This window comes from Ictalurus punctatus, chromosome 9 (assembly GCF_001660625.3).
Source record: "Ictalurus punctatus breed USDA103 chromosome 9, Coco_2.0, whole genome shotgun sequence".
In the NCBI taxonomy this organism is placed as follows: Eukaryota; Metazoa; Chordata; class Actinopteri; order Siluriformes; family Ictaluridae; genus Ictalurus; species Ictalurus punctatus.
Window position 1 is genome coordinate 4,518,007 of NC_030424.2, and position 23,531 is coordinate 4,541,537.

At 42.4% G+C, this 23,531-nt stretch overlaps 6 non-coding genes across 6 annotated transcripts; all 6 read right to left on the minus strand.

Moving 5' to 3' along the window:
• Positions 1-3,462: 3,462 nt before the first annotated feature.
• Positions 3,463-3,535, minus strand: trnah-aug (transfer RNA histidin (anticodon AUG)). The gene has a single exon. It is a non-coding gene; the product is annotated as a tRNA-His (tRNA).
• Positions 3,536-10,573: 7,038 nt separating this feature from the next.
• On the minus strand, positions 10,574-10,645 carry trnah-gug (transfer RNA histidin (anticodon GUG)). Its single transcript has one exon. It is a non-coding gene; the product is annotated as a tRNA-His (tRNA).
• A 1,271-nt stretch (positions 10,646-11,916) lies between these two features.
• On the minus strand, positions 11,917-11,989 carry trnar-acg (transfer RNA arginine (anticodon ACG)). Its single transcript has one exon. It is a non-coding gene; the product is annotated as a tRNA-Arg (tRNA).
• Positions 11,990-13,580: 1,591 nt separating this feature from the next.
• On the minus strand, positions 13,581-13,652 carry trnah-gug (transfer RNA histidin (anticodon GUG)). Its single transcript has one exon. It is a non-coding gene; the product is annotated as a tRNA-His (tRNA).
• A 1,971-nt stretch (positions 13,653-15,623) lies between these two features.
• Positions 15,624-15,694, minus strand: trnae-uuc (transfer RNA glutamic acid (anticodon UUC)). Its single transcript has one exon. It is a non-coding gene; the product is annotated as a tRNA-Glu (tRNA).
• A 347-nt stretch (positions 15,695-16,041) lies between these two features.
• On the minus strand, positions 16,042-16,114 carry trnar-acg (transfer RNA arginine (anticodon ACG)). Its single transcript has one exon. It is a non-coding gene; the product is annotated as a tRNA-Arg (tRNA).
• Between the last annotated feature and the right edge of the window lie 7,417 nt (positions 16,115-23,531).

Here is a 23,531-nt window from a genome sequence, read left to right on the forward strand (position 1 = left end):
CATGAGGGTGCTGCAATTTTTTTTGTCTTAAACCAGCCAAAAGGCAGAAGAGCACCCACACCTTTTGGAACCCCACCACTGGCACAAACACTAACACGAACCACTACATCACAAAGCTACAGAAGGAACACATGTTTGAGTGTGTGTGTGTTATTTGGACTTCATGAAACACTTCCCAATAAAACAGCACAGTTTATTCTTAAACCAGCCAAAATGCAGATTAGAACCGGAACTAGTAGTAGTTGCAGTAGTTGCAGCCCTTTCTATCCACTAGACCAGAGAAGGAACAAGCATGTGTGCATTATGCTAATAAGAAGAGACCTGGACCTGACTCTGATACGCGGAACATTAGATGTGGGTTAGTGTCAGTGTTGTGGTTACCTTCTGGATCTAATCTGTATTTTGACAGGTTTAAGAATAAAATGTAGTGCTGTAGCAGTATGAAGGTGTGATGGAGCCGGTGGTATGTGTCCTGCATCACCCAGAGAGAGAAATGAATGGAGCAGCAAGTGAGGGTGTGGACTACAAACTGTGTAAAACCTCCCGCTTAAGGAGTCAATGGTAGCTTCCCAGTTCCCAGATGTCTTTGCTATTATGCTAATGAGGTAAACCCTGATTGGACACCAGGCCCAACTATTTCTTCTATGTCATCCTGTGTTTTTATTCTCAGTACTTAATCATTTAAATAGCACACAGAGATCACTAAATCCATAAAGGAAATCATGAAGACACAGAGGTAAAGACAAATAAAATTATATTTGAATATAAAATATTCAAAAATATGGAGAATTGTGGAGGCCATGTGGTCAGATCAGTAATTCCCTTTACACTGGCTACTTTCTCTGGAGGCTCTAAAGTGTTATTATTAGGGGGCCAAGCACAGACTGAATGAGTGTATTGGAACTATATTTTTCCTTATTATTATTATTTAGATCAGAATTTGTTCTCTCAATTCAGTAATTTTTTAGTGCGTATTAACCTACAACCCCAAAGCTCCAGAACCTCAAATGGGAGAACCGGATGCAGTAGAGAACCTAAATGAACTTAAATTATTAAGGGTTAAATTATTTCATTCTAAACCATTATATGTAACGAAAATTAGTTGTTTAGATTGAGCTCCCTGTATTATTCCCCAAATATGTGGGGAAGACTAGCAGATCAACTCGAAAGTGGAAATTTGGCTAATTTAGTATTTCTGATCAGCTATTCGTCCAGCGATAAGTTGAACTTAGTGTATTCATTAATAATGCATTATATATTACCTCTGTGGCCATAATATCCTAAATACATGGAATCATTATCTTAAGAGCATATAGCAAGATTGACAGTTCAAGGCAATGGAAATTGTAAACAATAAGACATGTGTGTTTAAAAATAGACACAAATTTATTGGACTATTCTACGACACAGAAACTAATCTAACACACACACACACACACACACACACACGCACACGCACACACACACACACACAGACACACACACACATGCCAAGCAAGCAGAGGTGAAAATGGTTTAAGAGAGTGAATGAAGGTCTGAGTTTATAACAAAGGATTTTATTTTACAGACCATGACCTGTACAAAACATGAATTTTTTTCAATCTAATTTTACTTCTGTAGAAGGGTTTTAAACTTAATATTATATGCACCAGTTTTAGCTAGATTCTGGGGAACTGCTTGACTGTGGAGGGGTTTTCCTCATTATGTCATGATGTTGAGGGGATTCCCCCAATGGTTATTCGTTCGTCTGGACAGTGTTGAGTGGCGTCTCGGAAGATCAAGTGGAATGCTGAATGGAACAGAGTCTAGTATGAGGGATATTTGGAAAGCTAGCAGCAGGAGTTTTGAAAAGCTGGGGAGATCTAGCCTGGGTCTCCAAGCAGTAGTTGACTGAAGACTTCAGTCACTGTTTCTGATGAAAGGAGTTCTGAGTTAAGCGGAAGGGCGAAGAGCAGAAGAGAAGCAGAGAGTTGGATTTTAACTCTTTTCAGCTAATCCTGCCCTCGAAGGGTTCCACATAACCAGAGATTGTGTTAGGGCACCCATGATGTTAATCAGTGTCACAAAATCTAGGCGAAGACAGAAACAAGTGCAGGTTGCGTAGTTTAATACCAAAAACAGCAAGTCCAAAGTGTAATGCAAAATCCACAAACTTAAACAGGCAGAGGTCAGGCGATCAGGCAAACAGTTAAAACAAGGTCAAAAATAAAATCAGATTCAAACCCAGAAAAATACACACGATATCAAGGCTTGGTATAGACAGAAACCTAATCAACTGAAAGTATACTTCGCAAAGACATTGTGTGTGAACAGTCTCTAAAAACCTGTGGTGTGGATAAAGGTGCAATTGGAAGCAGGTGTCTTTAATTAGAATTCATGCGATGGTGACCATGTTTTTGTGTGAGTTTGGCAGTTGTAGTCTTTGTCGGCCATGGTTGTAGTTTGTGGTGCATTCTGGGAAATGGATTTGCTGTTTTGCTTTGATATGACAATCAGCCCATTGTCTCTGCAGATGGGTGGTTGCACGCCTTTTCATGACGCGTGGATTTAACTTTGCCCGAAATATTAACATGTACATGTATTGACATTATCCCTGGATTTTTAAAATCTTATCTTTCAGGATATAACTCAACTGATGTTAAGTACATTGTTAATAGTAAAACACAATAATCATACTAGCACTACTATATTAATGCATGCTAAATAAATGAAACAATTTTTGGCGACTTAGTGGTTATAAGCACAATAGGTCCAGAAAAAAACATGGCAGAAAATAGGAGATTGCGTCATTGTTTCTGTGGAGGGCTCTGATTGTGGAATGTGCTGATTCAACAAAGGAAGCCCCCCACCTTTTCTTACTGAAGTTATCACTTTATGGGTGAAGGACCTTGGGATTTATCGGTTGGGTAAGCCATCTGGTTTTGGTGAGTCCAAGGAAAGGGCATTTTTCTGAATAAACTTGTAGCACTCTGGGGGGGTTGCAACCTTGAGCCAGATAGCCACTCTGACAAAGGCTGCTAGTGGTTACAAATGGTGTGTCCACCTTAGCATGAAGTGGAAAACCCAATTCCATGACCCTGATTCGCATCAGGGTTGCTGCAGCCATACAAAGAGTACTAACCACTATACAATCAAAGCACTCCATACTTCTGTGTTTGGGAAGGGTCTCTCGGCCAGTAAATAAACTGCTCATGAACAGTGCTCAAACTCCGAGGACAAGAGTATTGCGGAAAATGAAAAAAATCAGCTGCTGGACCACGAGCGGGAGGCACCGGCACACTTTCGGCCTGCCTCGTTTTGCTTTCCACATGGCAAACTTGGAAGCCAGCTATAGTAAGCCAGCGTGCTGACTTGAGTAGGATCATGACTCGCAGCATTCCAGAGATTATGAGTGGTCTGCCGGAAACTCAGCTGCCAGAGTGGGTTGCAAAGGCACACCTTTGGAGTGAGGTAAAAGGGAACTGAGCCAACCAGGAGTTGAACCTAGAATCTTCTGATCCATAGTCAGACACGTTATCCATTGCGCCACTGGCCCATGGAGCCGTTGTCCCATCTACTTGTGCTTTTCCAGGGGAAAAGGGCTAGAGGTCACAAAGACATGCTCAACCTTAGGATTCAGGGGTGAGGTAGAAAACTCCACGCCGTGACGCGGATTCGGACCGGGGTTGCTGCGACCACAACGCAGAGTATTAACCACTATACGATCACGGCACTCCGCACTTCTGGACTGGGGAGGGGTGCCACTCGGCCAGAAAATCAACTGCTAGATGTGGCGTGGGACATTCTGGCACTTCTTTGGCCTGGTACAGTGAGAAATGTAGATTGCGTGTGCTATACTCATAGCAAGGCAACCTGTACTAGGTAAATGCAAATTCCCACCTAACTTCTAACAAAATCTTGCAATCTGATTTTGACCTTTATTGGAAACATGCAGGCCGTTGTGTTGTGTGAGAAAATGAACCTCAGGCACATCAACCTCCCGTAGCCTGATCAGTTTTTTTTATTTTTTTTTATTTTATTTTTTTATTTTTTATTTTTTGTGACAGAAAACCATATGCTGGATGAAGAGGCACACCTTTTGCCTGCTGTAGCGAAAACCAGCCTCATTTCACATTGCACAGGTTTGATCCAATAAGTCAATTCCTCTAATTATTATTTACAGACCCCCAGGGCCATATACTGAATTTCTTAGTGAATTTGCAGACTTTGTCTCAAACCTGGTTGTGTCTGTAGATAAAGCATTAATCGTTGGAGACTTTAATATTCATTTTGATAACCTGGAAGACCCTCTAAGAATAGCGGTTGTGTCCATCTTAGATTCAGTAGGGATTAATCAGAACGTAATCGGGCCTACTCATAATAGTGGTCACACTCTTGACCTCATACTAACATACGGACTAAGTATAGAAAATATTATCATTTTTCCGCAGTCAGAAGTTGTCTCAGACCATTATCTTATCTCGTTCATAATACGTATTGATCATAATATTTCCACCTCGTCTCGCTACCGCGTAAAACGTACCTACACATCAGCTACTGCACCGAGCTTCATAAATAACCTCGCAGAAACATCAATTAGATTTGGATCACCCGTCAGATCACACAGAACTCGATCAGGCGACTGAAAGCTTGGAGTCAACACTCCGCTACACGCTAGATAGAGTGGCTCCACTCAAAAGGAAAATAATTAGAGAAAAAAAATTAGCACCCTGGTATAACGATCAAACGCGAACCTTAAAACAGACAACTCGACAATTAGAACGTAAATGGCGTCAAACCAAACTGGTGATATTTCAAACAGCATGGAAGGAGAGGGTACTGAAATATAGGAAATCTCTTGGCGATGCTAGAAAAATCTATTTCTCCACCTTAATAGGAGACAACAAAAATAATTCTAGATTCCTTTTCAACACAGTAGCAAAATTAACTAGGAATAAAACCACTACAGAGACAAACACTCAATCATTACATAGCAGTGAAGATTTCATGAAATTTTTCAATGATAAGGTTGAAAATATTAAACGTGAAATACAGGCCATTAAATTAAAACTGGACAGTACTGTAACAAACCCATTACATGACAATGTAGCAATGTCAGATCAATGTTTAGAGTGTTTTGCTCCGCTTAGAGAGACCGAACTAGCTACATTAATCTCTTCAGCCAATTCATCAACTTGCATACTAGATCCCGTACCTACATGTTTGTTTAAACAGATTGGTCCAGGAGTAATTGAACCACTTCTAAATATAATCAATTCTTCCCTAAGCACTGGCTATGTACCTAAATCACTTAAATTAGCAGTTATTAAACCCTTGATTAAAAAACCTGATCTTGACCCGTCTCAATTGTCCAACTATAGACCAATATCAAATCTCCCCTTCATCTCTAAGATTTTAGAAAAGGTTGTAGCAAAGCAGTTATGCTCGTACTTAGATAGGAATAACATTCATGAAATGTATCAGTCAGGATTTAGACCTCATCATAGCACAGAGACAGCGTTAGTTAAAGTAGTAAATGACCTTCTACTGACTTACGATCAGGGTTGTGTCTCGCTGCTTGTGTTACTCGACCTTAGTGCAGCTTTTGATACTATAGATCACACTATTCTACTTGATAGATTAGAAAATGTTGTTGGTATTAAGGGAACAGTCCTCTCCTGGCTCAGGTCTTATCTGAGCGATCGTTATCAGTTCGTAGATGTAAATGGTGAATTCTCCATGCGTACTGAGGTTACTTTTGGAGTTCCACAGGGTTCTGTTTTAGGCCCACTGCTCTTTACTTTATATATGCTACCCCTAGGTCAAATTATTCGTAAACATGGAATTAGCTTCCACTGTTATGCTGATGATACACAGTTGTATGTTTCAGCGAAGCCAGAGGACAGACAGAAGCTTAGTAAAGTTGAGGATTGTGTAAAGGACATTAGACATTGGATGTTAATTAACTACCTTCTACTTAATTCTGATAAAACAGAAATACTTTTATTAGGCCCACGTGTAGCTAGAAGTATTCTTTCTGATCACATGGTTACTCTGGATGGTCTTTCTGTTTCATCATGTGCAGCAGTTAAAGACCTTGGAGTGATTATTGACTCCAGCCTATCATTTGATGCTCATGTAGATAATATTACTAGGATAGCCTTCTTTCATCTCAGAAATATTTCTAAAATAAGAAACATATTGTCACTACATGATGCGGAAATACTAGTTCATGCATTCGTCACCTCTAGATTAGATTACTGTAATGCCATACTGTCTGGATGTTCCAGTAGGAATATAAATAAGCTCCAATTAGTCCAGAATGCAGCTGCTAGAGTCCTAACTAGAACTAGAAGATACGACCATATCACACCGATATTATCAATACTGCATTGGCTCCCAGTAAAATCTCGCATTAATTATAAAATACTTTTATTAACCTATAAAGCACTAAATGGTCTCGCGCCACAATATCTAAGCGACCTTTTGGTTTTATATGATCCGCCACGCCTACTTAGATCAAAAGATGCAGGCTATCTGACGGTACCTCGAATAGTGAAGGCTACAGCAGGGGGAAGAGCTTTCTCTTATAGAGCCCCACAGTTATGGAACAGTCTTCCTATTAGTGTTCGGGACTCAGACACAGTCTCAGTGTTTAAGTCTAAGCTTAAAACATATTTGTTTACTCAAGCCTACCCTGACTAGATTCTGTTCTACTACTTCGCAGTCATAATTATCTTTTTTCTCCCTCTCTCCTTTCGCCGAGCCCCACACGAATTTATGGAGATACTAGAGATCCAGATCCTTTCTGCCTCTGGATGGAGCTCAAATCTTCTTTAATTCCAGACTGCTGGGACTACGGCTGCTCTTAACACCATACAGACTTCATATAAATCCATAATGAACTTTTTCACAATATCTGTTGTTACCCAGATGAGGATGGGTTCCCTTCTGAGTCGGGTTCCTCTCTTATCGTTATCTCGAGGGGGGGGGGGGGGGGGCAGCCACCCTTATAACTGGCTTTCTTCATGGTTCTCTAAAAATTAAGGCTTTTCTTGCGAGACGAGAATCTTCACCATCTGAATCATGAGTAAGTTATATTTTCCTTTTTTTCCTGTATTTCTCGTTTATAATTTATTTTCATATTTGCACTATATTTCTTAGTTTATATATATTTATACTACTTGAAAAGCGGTTTACTGTACTTCCAACTTCTTAATATCATTACAGTTCTACTGTCCTGCATATCCTACTATTCTGTTTTTTATAGAGTTTCTCTATTACTATGAGATATTATTAAAGTTATTCATGTGTGTTTATGTATGTTGTGTCTACTTGCCCGCCCTTGACTGCACGAGTGTGTGTGTTTTTAGCACTCCTCAGCTCGTACACTTCTTTTTGACTTTTTTTTGACTATTACTGCTCTTAAATTGCTCGTAATTCCAATTTATCAATGTCCGCCTAATCCCGCTTCTATGTGTCTAGGTGTCCGTTTTTCCTTCTTCTCCCTTATGTTTATTTTATGACATTTTTTATCCACAACACATGCTCAACCTTAGGATTCAGGGGTGAGGTAGAAAACTCCATGCCGTGCCCGGGATTCGAACCAGGGTTACTGCGACCACAACGCAGAGTACTAACCACTATAGGATCATGGCATTCCGCACTTCTGGACAGAGGAGGGGTGCCACTCGGCCAGAAAATCAACTGCTAGATGCGGCGTGGGACATTCTGGCACTTCTTTGGCCTGGTACCGTGAGAAATGTTGATTGCGTGTGCTATACTCATAGCAAGGCAACCTGTACTAGGTAAATGTAAATTCCCACCTAACTTCTAACAAAATCGTGCAATCTGATTTTGACCTTTATTGGAAACATGCAGGCCGTTGTGTTGTGTGAGAAAATGAACCTCAGGCACATCAACCTCCCGTAGCCTGATCAGTTTTTTTTTTTTTTTTTTTTTTTTTGTGACAGAAAACCATATGTTGGATGAAGAGGCACACCTTTTACCTGCTGTAGTGAAAACCAGCCTCATTTCACAGGTTTGATCCAGGGACTTTGAGACCAACCTCACCCCTGAAAAGCGTGGTACAGTGAGAAATGTTGATTGCGTGTGCTAAATGTTGATTGCGTGTGCTATACTCATAGCAAGGCAACCTGTCCTAGGTAAATGCAAATTCCCACCTAACTTCTAACAAAATCTTGCAATCTGATTTTGACCTTTATTAGAAACATGCAGGCCGTTGTGTTGTGCGAGAAAATGAACCTCAGGCACATCAACCTCCCGTAGCCTGATAAGTTATTTATATATTTTTGACAGAAAACCATATGCTGGATGTAGTGAAAACCAGCCTCATTTCACTTTGCACAGGTTTGATCCAGGGACATTGAGACCAACCTCACCCCTGAAAAGGGGCTACTACAGCCAGATTCAGAGCGGCAGCTTTACTAGTCTATTAGAGTTAGCGATCAGACGGGGCCAGGATGTTGGACGGGGTAAGAGAGAGCTAAAGCAAATCCTCCAGGTGTTGATTCTGGAATCTTCTGATTCATCCATTGCACCACTGGCCCACAGAAAGCTTGTGGAAATGAGAACCTAACTACTTATGCTGTCATTTCTACTAAGTCAAGCGTTCAGCTGGAGAAGCTAAACTAACTTCAACTTGGGCCATACACTAAAGCATCGTCACAGACCTGTTACACTGCCAGAAAATCAGCTGCTGGACCACGAGCGGGAGGCGCCGGCACACTTTCGGCCTGCCTCGTTTTGCTTTCCACATGGCAAACTTGGAAGCCAGCTATAGTAAGCCAGCGTGCTGACTTGAGTAGGATCATGACTCGCAGCATTCCAGAGATTATGCTAGATGCGGCGTGGGACATTCTGGCACTTCTTTGGCCTGGTACAGTGAGAAATGTTGATTGCGTGTGCTATACTCATAGCAAGGCAACCTGTACTAAGTAAATGCAAATTCCCACCTTACTTCTAACAAAATCTTGCAATCTGATTTTGACCTTTATTGGAAACATGCAGGCCGTTGTGTTGTGTGAGAAAATGAACCTCAGGCACATCAACCTCCCGTAGCCTGATCAGTTTTTGTTTTTTTGGTTTTTTTGTGACAGAAAACCATATGCTGGATTAAGAGGCACACCTTTTACCTGCTGTAGTGAAAACCAGCCTCATTTCACAGGTTTGATCCAGAGACTTTGAGACCAACCTCACCCCTGAAAAGCGTGGTACAGTGAGAAATGTTGATTGCGTGTGCTAAATGTTGATTGCGTGTGCTATACTCATAGCAAGGCAACCTGTCCTAGGTAAATGCAAATTCCCACCTAACTTCTAACAAAATCTTGCAATCTGATTTTGACCTTTATTAGAAACATGCAGGCCGTTGTGTTGTGTGAGAAAATGAACCTCAGGCAAATCAACCTCCCGTAGCCTGATCAGTTTTTTTTTTTTGTTTTTTTTGTGACAGAAAACCATATGCTGGATGAAGAGGCACACCTTTTGCCTGCTGTAGTGAAAACCAGCCTCATTTCACTTTGCACAGGTCTGATCCAGGGACGTTGAGACCAACCTCATCCCTGAAAAGCATAGTACAGTGAGAAATGTTGATTGCGTGTGCTATACTCATAGCAAGGCAACCTGTCCTAGGTAAATGCAAATTCCCACCTAACTTCTAACAAAATCTTGCAATCTGATTTTGACCTTTATTAGAAACATGCAGGCCGTTGTGTTGTGTGAGAAAATGAACCTCAGGCACATCAACCTCCCGTAGCCTGATAAGTTATTTATTTATTTTTGACAGAAAACCATATGCTGGATGTAGTGAAAACCAGCCTCATTTCACTTTGCACAGGTTTGATCCAGGGACATTGAGAACAACCTCACCCCTGAAAAGGGGCTACTACAGCCAGATTCAGAGCGGCAGCTTTACTAGTCTACTAGAGTTAGCGATCAGACGGGGCCAGGATGTTGAACGGGGTAAGAGAGAGCTAAAGCAAATCCTCCAGGTGTTGATTCTGGAATCTTCTGATTCATCCATTGCACCACTGGCCCACAGAAAGCTTGTGGAAATGAGAACCTAACTACTTATGCTGTCATTTCTACTAAGTCAAGCGTTCAGCTGGAGAAGCTAAACTAACTTCAACTTGGGCCATACACTAAAGCATCGTCACAGACCTGTTACACTGCCAGAAAATCAGCTGCTGGACCACGAGCGGGAGCCGCCGGCACACTTTTGGCCTGCCTCGTTTTGCTTTCCACATGGCAAACTTGGAAGCCAGCTATAGTAAGCCAGCGTGCTGACTTGAGTAGGATCATGACTCGCAGCATTCCAGAGATTATGAGTGGTCTGCCGGAAACTCAGCTGCCAGAGTGGGTTGCAAAGGCACACCTTTGGAGTGAGGTAAAAGGGAACTGAGCCAACCAGGAGTTGAACCTAGAATCTTCTGAGCCGTATTCAGACGCGTTATCCATTGGGCCACTGGCCCATGGACCCATTGTTCAATCTACTTGTGCTTTTCCAGAGGAAAAGGGATAGAGGTCACAAAGACATGCTCAACCTTAGGATTCAGGGGTGAGGTAGAAAACTCCATGCCGTGACCCGGATTTGAACCGGGGTTACTGCGACCACAACGCAGAGTACTAACCACTATACGATCACAGCACTCTGCACTTCTGGACTGAGGAAGGGTGCCGCTCGGCCAGAAAATCAACTGCTAGATGCGGCGTGGGACATTCTGGCACTTCTTTGGCCTGGTACCGTGAGAAATGTTGATTGCGTGTGCTATACTCATAGCAAGGCAACCTGTACTAGGTAAATGCAAATTCCCACCTTACTTCTAACAAAATCTTGCAATCTGATTTTGACCTTTATTGGAAACATGCAGGCCGTTGTGTTGTGTGAGAAAATGAACCTCAGGCACATCAACCTCCCGTAGCCTGATCAGTTTTTTTTTTTTTTTTTTTTTTTGTGACAGAAAACCATATGTTGGATGAAGAGGCACACCTTTTACCTGCTGTAGTGAAAACCAGCCTCATTTCACAGGTTTGATCCAGGGACTTTGAGACCAACCTCACCGCTGAAAAGCGTGGTACAGTGAGAAATGTTGATTGCGTGTGCTAAATGTTGATTGCGTGTGCTATACTCATAGCAAGGCAACCTGTCCTAGGTAAATGCAAATTCCCACCTAACTTCTAACAAAATCTTGCAATCTGATTTTGACCTTTATTAGAAACATGCAGGCCGTTGTGTTGTGTGAGAAAATGAACCTCAGGCACATCAACCTCCCGTAGCCTGATAAGTTATTTATATATTTTTGACAGAAAACCATATGCTGGATGTAGTGAAAACCAGCCTCATTTCACTTTGCACAGGTTTGATCCAGGGACATTGAGACCAACCTCACCCCTGAAAAGGGGCTACTACAGCCAGATTCAGAGCGGCAGCTTTACTAGTCTATTAGAGTTAGCGATCAGACGGGGCCAGGATGTTGGACGGGGTAAGAGAGAGCTAAAGCAAATCCTCCAGGTGTTGATTCTGGAATCTTCTGATTCATCCATTGCACCACTGGCCCACAGAAAGCTTGTGGAAATGAGAACCTAACTACTTATGCTGTCATTTCTACTAAGTCAAGCGTTCAGCTGGAGAAGCTAAACTAACTTCAACTTGGGCCATACACTAAAGCATCGTCACAGACCTGTTACACTGCCAGAAAATCAGCTGCTGGACCACGAGCGGGAGGCGCCGGCACACTTTCGGCCTGCCTCGTTTTGCTTTCCACATGGCAAACTTGGAAGCCAGCTATAGTAAGCCAGAGTGCTGACTTGAGTAGGATCATGACTCGCAGCATTCCAGAGATTATGAGTGGTCTGCCGGAAACTCAGCTGCCAGAGTGGGTTGCAAAGGCACACCTTTGGAGTGAGGTAAAAGGGAACTGAGCCAACCAGGAGTTGAACCTAGAATCTTCTGATCCGTAGTCAGACGCGTTATCCATTGCGCCACTGGCCCATGGAGCCTTTGTTCGATCTACTTGTGCTTTTCCAGCGGAAAAGGGCTAGAGGTCACAAAGACATGCTCAACCTTAGGATTCAGGGGTGAGGTAGAAAACTCCATGCCGCGACCCGGATTCGAACCAGGGTTACTGCAATCACAACTCAGAGTACTAACCACTACACGATCACGGCACTCCGCACTTCTGAACAGAGGAGGGGTGCCACTCGGCCAGAAAATCAACTGCTAGATGCGGCGTGGGACATTCTGGCACTTCTTTGGCCTGGTACAGTGAGAAATGTTGATTGCGTGTGCTATACTCATAGCAAGGCAACCTGTACTAGGTAAATGCAAATTCCCACCTAACTTCTAACAAAATCTTGCAATCTGATTTGGACCTTTATTGAAAACATGCAGGCCGTTGTGTTGTGTGAGAAAATGAACCTCAGGCACATCAACGTCCCGTAGCCTGATCAGTTGTTTTTTTTTTTTTTTTTGTGACAGAAAACCATATGCTGGATGAAGAGGCACACCTTTTGCCTGCTGTAGTGAAAACCAGCCTCATTTCACTTTGCACAGGTTTTATCCAGGGACGTTGAGACCAACCTCACCCCTGAAAAGCGTGGTACAGTGAGAAATGTTGATTGCGTGTGCTATATTCATAGCAAGGCAACCTGTCCTAGGTAAATGCAAATTCCCACCTAACTTCTAACAAAATCTTGCAATCTGATTTTGACCTTTATTAGAAACATGCAGGCCGTTGTGTTGTGTGAGAAAATGAACCTCAGGCACATCAACCTCCCGTAGCCTGATAAGTTATTTATTTATTTTTGACAGAAAACCATATGCTGGATGTAGTGAAAACCAGCCTCATTTCACTTTGCACAGGTTTGATCCAGGAACATTGAGACCAACCTCACCCCTGAAAAGGGGCTACTACAGCCAGATTCAGAGCGGCAGCTTTACTAGTCTATTAGAGTTAGCGATCAGACGGGGCCAGGATGTTGGACGGGGTAAGAGAGAGCTAAAGCAAATCCTCCAGGTGTTGATTCTGGAATCTTATGATTCATCCATTGCACCACTGGCCCACAGAAAGCTTGTGGAAATGAGAACCTAACTACTTATGCTGTCATTTCTACTAAGTCAAGCGTTCAGCTGGAGAAGCTAAACTAACTTCAACTTGGGCCATACACTAAAGCATCGTCACAGACCTGTTACACTGCCAGAAAATCAGCTGCTGGACCACGAGCGGGAGGCACCGGCACACTGTCGGCCTGCCTCGTTTTGCTTTCCACATGGCAAACTTGGAAGCCAGCTATAGTAAGCCAGCGTGCTGACTTGAGTAGGATCATGACTCGCAGCATTCCAGAGATTATGAGTGGTCTGACGGAAACTCAGCTGCCAGAGTGGGTTGCAAAGGCACACCTTTGGAGTGAGGTAAAAGGGAACTGAGCCAACCAGGAGTTGAAACTAGAATCTTCTGATCCGTAGTCAGACGCGTTATCCATTGCGCCACTGGCCCATGGAGCCGTCGTCCGATCTACTTGTGCTTTTCCAGCGGAAAAGACATGCTCAACCTTAGGATTCAGGGGTGAGGTAGAAAACTCCATGCCGTGACCCGGATTCGAACCGGGGTTGCTGCGACCACAACGCAGAGTACTAACCACTATACGATCACGGCACTCCGCACAGCTCGAATGCGGAGGGGTGCCACTCGGCCAGAAAATCAACTGCTAGATTCGGCGTGGGACATTCTGGCACTTCATTGGCCTGGTACAGTGAGAAATGTTGATTGCGTGTGCTATACTCATAGCAAGGCAACCTGTACTAGGTAAATGCAAATTCCCACCTAACTTCTAACAAAATCTTGCAATCTGATTTTGACCTTTATTGGAAACATGCAGGCCGTTGTGTTGTGTGAGAAAATGAACCTCAGGCACATCAACCTCCCGTAGCCTGATAAGTTTATTTATTTATTTATTTATTTTTGACAGAAAACCATATGCTGGATGTAGCGAAAACCAGCCTCATTTCACTTTGCACAGGGACGTTGAGACCAACCTCACCCCTGAAAATCGTGGTACAGTGAGAAATGTTGATTGCGTGTGCTATACTCATAGCTAGGCAACCTGTACTAGGTAAATGCAAATTCCCACCTAACTTCTAACAAAATCTTGCAATCTGATTTTGACCATTATTGGAAACATGCAGGCCGTTGTGTTGTGTGAGAAAATGAACCTCAGGCACATCAACCTCCTGTAGCCTGATAAATTTTTTTTTTTTTTTTGACTGAAAACCATATGCCTGCTGTAGTGAAAACTAGCCTCATTTCACTTTGCACAGGTTTTATCCAGGGACGTTGAGACCAACCTCACCCCTGAGAAGGGGCTACTACAGCCAGACTCAGAGCGGCAGCTTTACTAGTTTATTAGAGTTAGCGATCAGACGGGGCCAGGATGTTGCTTTGTTGCTAGGTAAATGCAAATTCCCACCTATCTTCTAACAAAATCTTGCAATCTGATTTTGACCTTTATTGGAAACATGCAGGCCGTGGTGTTGTGTGAGAAAATGAACCTCAGGCACATCAACCTCCCGTAGCCTGATAAGTTTTTTTATTTATTTATTTATTTTTGACAGAAAACCATATGCTGGATGTAGTGAAAACCAGCCTCATTTCACTTTGCACAGGTTTTATCCAGGGACGTTGAGACCAACCTCACCCCTGAAAAGCGTGGTACAGTGAGAAATGTTGATTGCGTATGCTATACTCATAGCAAGGCAACCTGTACTAGGTAAATGCAAATTCCCACCTAACTACCTAACAAAATCTTGCAATCTGATTTTGACCTTTATTGGAAACATGCAGGCCGTTGTGTTGTGTGAGAAAATGAACCTCAGGCACATCAACCTCCCGTAGCCTGATCAGTTTTTTTTTTTTTTTTTTTTGTGACAGAAAACCATATGCTGGATGAAGAGGCACACCTTTTGCCTGCTGTAGTGAAAACCAGCCTCATTTCACTTTGCACAGGTTTGATCCAGGGACGTTGAGACCAACCTCATCCCTGAAAAGCGTAGTACAGTGAGAAATGTTGATTGCGTGTGCTATATTCATAGCAAGTCAACCTGTCCTAGGTAAATGCAAATTCCCACCTAACTTCTAACAAAATCTTGCAATCTGATTTTGACCTTTATTAGAAACATGCAGGCCGTTGTGTTGTGTGAGAAAATGAACCTCAGGCACATCAACCTCCCGTAGCCTGATAAGTTATTTATTTATTTTTGCCAGAAAACCATATGCCTGCTGTAGTGAAAACTAGCCTCATTTCACTTTGCACAGGTTTGATCCAGCGATGTTGAGACCAACCTCACCCCTGAATATGGGCTATTACAGCCAGATTCAGAGAGGCAGCTTTACTAGTTTATTAGAGTTAGCCATCAGACGGGGCCAGGATGTTGGACGGGGTAAGAGAGAGCTAAAGCAAATCCTCCAGGTGTTGATTCTGGAATCTTATGATTCATCCATTGCACCACTGGCCCACAGAAAGCTTGTGGAAATGAGAACCTAACTACTTATGCTGTCATTTCTACTAAGTCAAGCGTTCAGCTGGAGAAGCTAAACTAAGTTCAACTTGGGCCATACACTAAAGCACCGTTCCCATACCGGGAGTGGAACCCGGGCGCCTGGGTGAAAACCAAGAATCCTGACCGCTAGACCATATGGGACATCCGCGCCTGCTCAGGAAAATGAGAAAATGCAGCGCTGTCAATCGCGTCCCAACCGGGATTTCCGGGGCCACGTAATACTAACCACTACGTTATGATCGTCACAGACCTGTTACACTGCCAGAAAATCAGCTGCTGGACCACGAGCGGGAGGCGCCGGCACACTTTCGGCCTGCCTCGTTTTGCTTTCCACATGGCAAACTTGGAAGCCAGCTATAGTAAGCCAGCGTGCTGACTTGAGTAGGATCATGACTCGCAGCATTCCAGAGATTATGAGTGGTCTGCCGGAAACTCAGCTGCCAGAGTGGGTTGCAAAGGCACACCTTTGGAGTGAGGTAAAAGGGAACTGAGCCAACCAGGAGTTGAACCTAGAATCTTCTGATCCGTAGTCAGACGCGTTATCCATTGCGCCACTGGCCCATGGACCCATTGTTCGATCTACTTGTGCTTTTCCAGAGGAAAAGGGATGGAGGTCACAAAGACATGCTCAACCTTAGGATTCAGGGGTGAGGTAGAACACTACATGCCGCGACCCGTCTTCGAACCGGGGTTGCTGCGACCACAACGCAGAGTACTAACCACTATACGATCACGGCACTCCACACTTCTGGACTGAGGAGGGGTGCCACTCGGCCAGAAAATCAACTGCTAGATTCGGCGTGGGACATTCTGGCACGTCTTTGGCCTGGTACAGTGAGAAATGTTGATTGCGTGTGCTATACTCATAGCAAGGCAACCTGTACTAGGTAAATGCAAATTCCCACCTAACTTCTAACAAAATCTTGCAATCTGATTTTGACCTTTATTGGAAACATGCAGGCCGTGGTGTTGTGTGAGAAAATGAACCTCAGGCAAATCAACCTCCCGTAGCCTGATAAGTTATTTATTTATTTATTTATTTTTGACAGAAAACCATATGCTGGATGTAGTGAAAACCAGCCTCATTTCACTTTGCACAGGTTTTATCCAGGGACGTTGAGACCAACCTCACCTCTGAAAAGCGTGGTACAGTGAGAAATGTTGATTGCGTATGCTTTATTCATAGCAAGGCAACTTGTACTAGGTAAATGCAAATTCCCACCTAACTTCTAACAAAATCTTGCAATCTGATTTTGACCTTTATTGTAAACATGCAGGCCGTTGTGTTGTGTGAGAAAATGAACCTCAGGCAGATCAACCTCCCGTAGCCTGATGAGTTTTTTTTGTTTTGTTTTTTTTGTGACAGAAAACCATATGCTGGATGAAGAGGCACACCTTTTACCTGCTGTAGTGAAAACCAGCCTCATTTCACAGGTTTGATCCAGGGACTTTGAGACCAACCTCACCCCTGAAAAGCGTGGTACAGTGAGAAATGTTGATTGCGTGGGCTAAATGTTGATTGCGTGTGCTATACTCATAGCAAGGCAACCTGTCCTAGGTAACTGCAAATTCCCACCTAACTTCTAACAAAATCTTGCAATCTGATTTTGACCTTTATTGGAAACATGCAGGCCGTTGTGTTGTGTGAGAAAATGAACCTCAGGCACATCAACCTCCCGTAGCCTGATCAGTTTTTTTTTTTTTTTTTTTTGTGACAGAAAACCATATGCTGGATGAAGAGGCACACCTTTTGCCTGCTGTAGTGAAAACCAGCCTCATTTCACTTTGCACAGGTTTGGTCCAGGGACATTGAGACCAACCTCACCCCTGTAAAGCGTGGTACAGTGAGAAATGTTGATTGCGTGTGCTATACTCAAAGCAAGTGTTGGCTCAAATTTAGCCTATTACCCAAAAACATTTAAAACTCAACTTAGAAGCCAATACTCACATCTACCTCTGAGCCCAGTTGGAGATAGAAAAAATACACCAGCCGTGAGTGAGAAGAAGCAAGGGTCCAGCTTTATTGTTCCATTCCACCACACGAGATCCACACCGATGAGAATTCTCAGAAGTGATCCCAATACCCTGAGCTTAAGCTCCAGTATTTATACTGTATTTACACACTAGATAACCCATTTGTTTCCAGAAAAGGCCTATTTCACTTACACATAGAATCAGAACCCAGGCATTTCTAATAACCCAGAAAATAAAAACCCAGCGTTTTGAATTACATAGAGAATCAGAAACCAGGATTCTCATTTACCTAGGTGGTCAGAAACCAGGATTCTCAATTACCTAGGTGGTCAGAAACCAGGATTCTCAATTACCTAGGGAAATAAAATGACGTAGACAAGACGACTAAACAACCGGGAGGGACCTTGGTCTTATCGTTATCTCGGGGGGGGGGGCAGTTTGACCCAGCCACCCTTATAACTGGCTCTCTTCATGGTTCTCTAAAAATTAAGGCTTTCCTTGCGAGACGAGAATCTTCACCATCTGAATCATGAGTAAGTCATATTTTTCTATTTTTCCTGTATTTCTCGTTTATAATTTATTTTCATATTTGCACTATATTTCTTATTTTATATATATTTATACTACTTGAAAAGCGGTTTACTGTACTTCCAACTTCTTAATATCATTGCAGTTCTACTGTCCTGCATATCCTACTATTCTGTTTTTTATAGAGTTTCTCTATTACTATAAGATATTATTAAAGTTATTCGTGTGTGTGTATGAGAAAGAGAGAGTGTGTGTGTGTATGTTGTGTCTACTTGCCCGCCCTTGACTGTACGAGCGTGTGTGTGTGTGTGTTTTAGCACTCCTCAGCTCGTACACTTCTTTCGACTATTTCGACTAATAACCCATAAAGATCTTTAAAGTGTTTTACCAATTTATCCACCTCTGACTAAAACCGCTTCTGTATGTCTAGGTGCCGGTGCCCGTCGTCAGTCCCCTCTCTCTCCGTTACTGGACCTGGATCTGGATCTGGACACTCATTACCAGCTTGTGCATCTCACGGCTGATATCATGATGCTACTTAACTATCTTCGCAGCACCCCCCCTAAGAATAGAGACCCGGGGTTCCCCCCTCTTCTTCGGTACAGAATCTGCCCCACGAACGTGCGTGTTGACGCCTCTACACAGTCAGAACCAGAACCCCCCTCTAGCTTCCAATCCGAGGATGATGTTGTCTTCTCTGATCCGGGCCCCGACCATTCGTCCCTCTTCTCACCCACCAGTCCGCCCGACTCTCAGTGGTCCGTTCACTTCACCCACCCTGATTTCCCCATGTCCCCAGGACGCACCCCATTTTCTTCCCCCTCTTACTCTCCTCCAGACTACGCACCCACCCGTCCTGTGAATTACCAATAAAATTACATATTTACTCATACTCAGTCTCCCTCGTGTTTATTTCATGTCATTTTTATCCACAACATTTCCCCCCTCTGAGGCTATGAAGCCTCATACAATACCTTAATTAAGCGGGTATCTGTGGAAAAACTGGTTCTGCCGCACCCCCTGGCCGTCCCACGCTAATTCCTGCGCCCGTCCCCGTAATCCAATGGGTCCCTTACAATAACCACTTCTACGCAACACTGATCCGAATAGAGCTGAGGAGGTTTTTTAGACCTGGTGGGAGACATGTGTAGATGTACCTAGCCATAACTCTTAACCCTTAACTTCTCCTTTTAACTATGTATATATATATCTCATTTCGAATCTAACTACCTTGATTATACTTTGTTTGCCTACATCGATTATAAGTGTGATTAACTGAGTTCCCCTAATCATTCATTACTACTACTACTGCCGTACGTATGAGTGGCCACTACAATAACTAACTACTTGATTGGATCTACACGTCCCTATCTTTCTCAACTAGGCCTGTCAGCCCACAGTTTTGCATTTGTCGGGACCTGCAGATTTTTGCTTCCCCTCAAAAACCAAACCCCAGTCTTTTGCAGTCAGGGGTGGGTGAAAAAACCTCCTACGAGGAAAAATTCCCACCCTGCCAGCACTATGTGCTCGGCAGCACCATTATACTTTTCTCATGCCTGAGTGCGTCATATCACAAACATTTTATAACATTTTATAACAATACTTGACAGTCTGTTGTATGCAATATCTCTCTGTATGCTGGTTGTCTTCAGCTCAAGCACTTTACGTACTGTAGAGAGCCACCCTTTGGGGAGAGGTTAGGCTAGCACGTACACCCAGGGCATGGATCTGCACATCTTCTCATCCTGTCTGCCACTGACTGAGCAGACCCCCCGTTGAAGCTTCGTACCGGACCTTCACGTGTTCCCCACCATCTCGTCATTGGAGGATTGAGGCATTCTCATAGTCAGCATTCTCTCGCGGCTCCGGGTGAACACCTCCGGGTGAACACCTCCGGTGAACACCTCCTCCCCCCGTTGAGGCGGTGACGCCTCACACATAACACTGCACTCAGCTGTGTTCCTGTGAATATATAGCTCCATACATAATAGTTAGTGGTCTTATATATGTTTTTGATTCATCTGCAATTACTCCAGCGGCCGTCCATCATAAGGAACAGACACAGACATGGGTCGACCCGTAAGCATTTCATGCGGTGTTAGATACATATTGCTGTTAGTCTGCATGTGATAGGTCATTAGTGCAAGAGGTAGAGCATCTACCAAAATACGTTTAGTATCAGCACAAATTACATCAAACACAAATCAGGGTATGCCAGACCTATCCAAGGTCAAGGAAAAAATAAATAATTTTGAGCACACTTCAGGTGATCCTCCACCGTTGCCTGCAAGTACAGAGATCATTCCTCTACCTTCCCCCTCGCACACTAACTAAGATCATGGGCAGCTGTAATACATACAGCAAGAAGTGCAGTCAGAATTCAATTAAACTATCTGTTCGATAAGTGGCGTTCCAATTTTTTCATAGAACCTCATTGCATTCAAACAACTCCAAACAGACGACACAATCCATGGGCCTAAACGTCAGTATTTATATTATTTTTTATTTATTTTTTAATTTTTTTTAACAATTCTACCCTTAACCAGGTTGCATTCTTTAGTGATAGACTTCAATTCAGCCAATTGGGCAGAACAGGGTGTTCATAATGTTTGTGAAATTTCGGACCCAAAACTTTTAAGCTCAACGAAATACGAATTTCGGCTGGGCAATCGTGAGTGTTCTCAGTGACTGGCTCCACAGAATTAATTACACCATTACAACACCACAGTTGGTGAGTTAGGCACACTAACAGGTTTAAGAATTTTAGTTCGGGTGGTACATAGATTAACCCCATATCCCTATATCCTGTTCTTTCAAAATAGAAATGACCTGGTGTGATGAACGTAAGATCGATGTGTGAGAGAGCAATTTTCCCAATGATCCACACTAAGAGAGCCTCTCCAGCCTGGCAATCCTTGTGCCACCAAATCCAATGTTTTCAATACATAAACTTCAGCCCTGTAAGCGCCCCATTCTCCTGAGCCGGGACCCCCCCAAGCAGCACCCCCCCTTTCAGTCACACGTAAGACACAGTCTTTGTTGTAGTTTGCCAGCCATAGTTCAGGTGCAAAGCATAGGTCCATTCAATGTCAGGCTTGTCCAAAGAACACCCGGATCTCAGGATGTTGTCCTTTAGTGAGCAATCAGTGATCTACTGCAGACCATACTTGATAACGTCCAGGAACATTTGTTGTGCTTTTATGGGGCGGAGGATGACCCCAATCATGTCCTGACGGCCTTGGGAGCGTGCAAGGGAGTCTATGACCACAGAGGAGTACACCGCAGGGGAGCCCACAGCCCCCGAAGGAGACGCTTCCAGGTGTCCTACTAATCTAGGCATGTTAAGGGGAGTCACGGCCTTGAGCTCTCACATGCAGTCACTTGGAAAAAAGCGCTGATCAATAATAATATCATGTGGAATGGAATTACAGTTATAGGTTACAGTTGGGACATCTTATATATATATATATATATATATATATATATATATATATATATATATATATATATATATATATATATATATATATATATATATATATATATATATATATATATGTATTCTATATCCATCATACTATAAATAATGGTTACTGGGTGGGTTGGTTGTATCGCAAAACTTATCGCTTTTGTTATCACAGCTTGCTGTAATAATGCTAGACTAAGTGGGCATGTCCTTTCATCCTTTTTCTGAGGATCGAAGATATTGTTTACAGGACAATAGTACTGGAAACTGGAGACAGACAACTGGGAACACACAACTGCAAAACCCATCATTAAATGTTCAATTTATGCATCAGATCTCGGTCTTAAAACGGTGAATATTCATCGTGATTTACTATACCCTGATTTTAATAAAGCAGTAAGCTATTAAAAACAATTCGACACGAGGAGTTCAGTTTTTAACGTGTTAAGACTTCTAATGTTTACAGATCACTCAAGTTCGATATAAACACATCACAAGGCCCTGATTGTGTGGAGTCTGTATTTCTAAACTTAGCAGTTGATATTATTTTATCTCTTTTAACTTATCATTTTAATCCTTCATTGACAACGGGGTTATACCAGAAATTTGGAAATCAGCTTTCTTTTTTATTTATTTTATTTTATTAAATTAAATCAGGGACATCCAACTATATTAGATCATTACAGTCCAATCCTAAAGCCTCCTGTCCCTTGTAGACAGCTTTTTCAGTGAACCGTTCACATGTTATCAGTCTGCAAGAAGTCTAAGGTCATATAAACATATCAGCACAACTGTTGTTTTGAAAGTCTTAAAACAATGTCACGGTACCCTCTGCACTTCCTTGTCTGTTGATTTAGAAGAGGCTCTCAACACAGTGAATCAGGAAATATTGCTGCAGAGATTAAATAATGTTGGTCTATCAAATCATTTAAAAAAAAAATTACTAAAGTAATCTCCACTGCTCTAATCAATCGAATAACACCTCTCTTAAAGGGGTTTTCCACTCTCATGTATAGTTATCCCTGTAAAATAGTTCTAGTCCGTTTACTTTTAAAAGTACAAACCCAATTGACAAAGATACATTCTTATCCCTTCCTGTTTTTCATTTACCAGAAAGATATTGAGAAAGGAAACCAAAATTCCTTTAGTCTGGAAATTTGTGGTGCACACTACCCGAACATATTAACATTCCATCTGTGCTAACGAGTGATAATCCCAATAAGATAGAACTAAAATAGAGTAAATGAGGTTGAGATCTAGATATGCATTTACAGTCCTCTAGCCACTTTTATCCCACTAATTTTCATTCAAAACAACCTAGTGAATTTGGTTCTATGTGTACAGCACTAGTCTTTAGTCTAAATGGTATACATGCATGTACATGCATTTTGTTTCTTATTAACTTATAACTGTACCAAAATACTGTACTCAAAATATCACTCAGATCCTTCATACATGACATTTAAATGTTGCTCACTTTGGAGGAATGTGAATATGTATTTAACTTAGTCTAAAATAAAATTTATCATCTGTGAGCTTTGTTTCAATTTACCACCAAGTTGTTACCTTGGCTGAACGCACAATTGTAAGAAGCATAAGATTCGCCCTATAATTTTATCCATTTCATTTAAACTGTATTTGACCATATTAAGGTAGTGTTAAATCTACTCATATCACAAACCACATTTCCCATCCTTCACTGCGGTCCACAAACATGGCTGGCTGCCATGAACTGCAATTCCCAGATCACACACACCTGCATCTAGTTCTTAGCTCTCAGTTTTTATCAGTTCTCAGCTGCTGTATAACGTATTATCAATTCAATTCACTTCAGAGGTTGTGCAGTATATCCTCCCTTTCTCGAGTTTGTGACCACTGCTTTGTATTATTTAAATATTGTAACTCGTATATTTTGTATGACATATCCATAGCACACCGTATATGTATATATATATACACACACCCATATATTTGCATAACTACTCTATTCTATTCACCAGTCTACGGTTC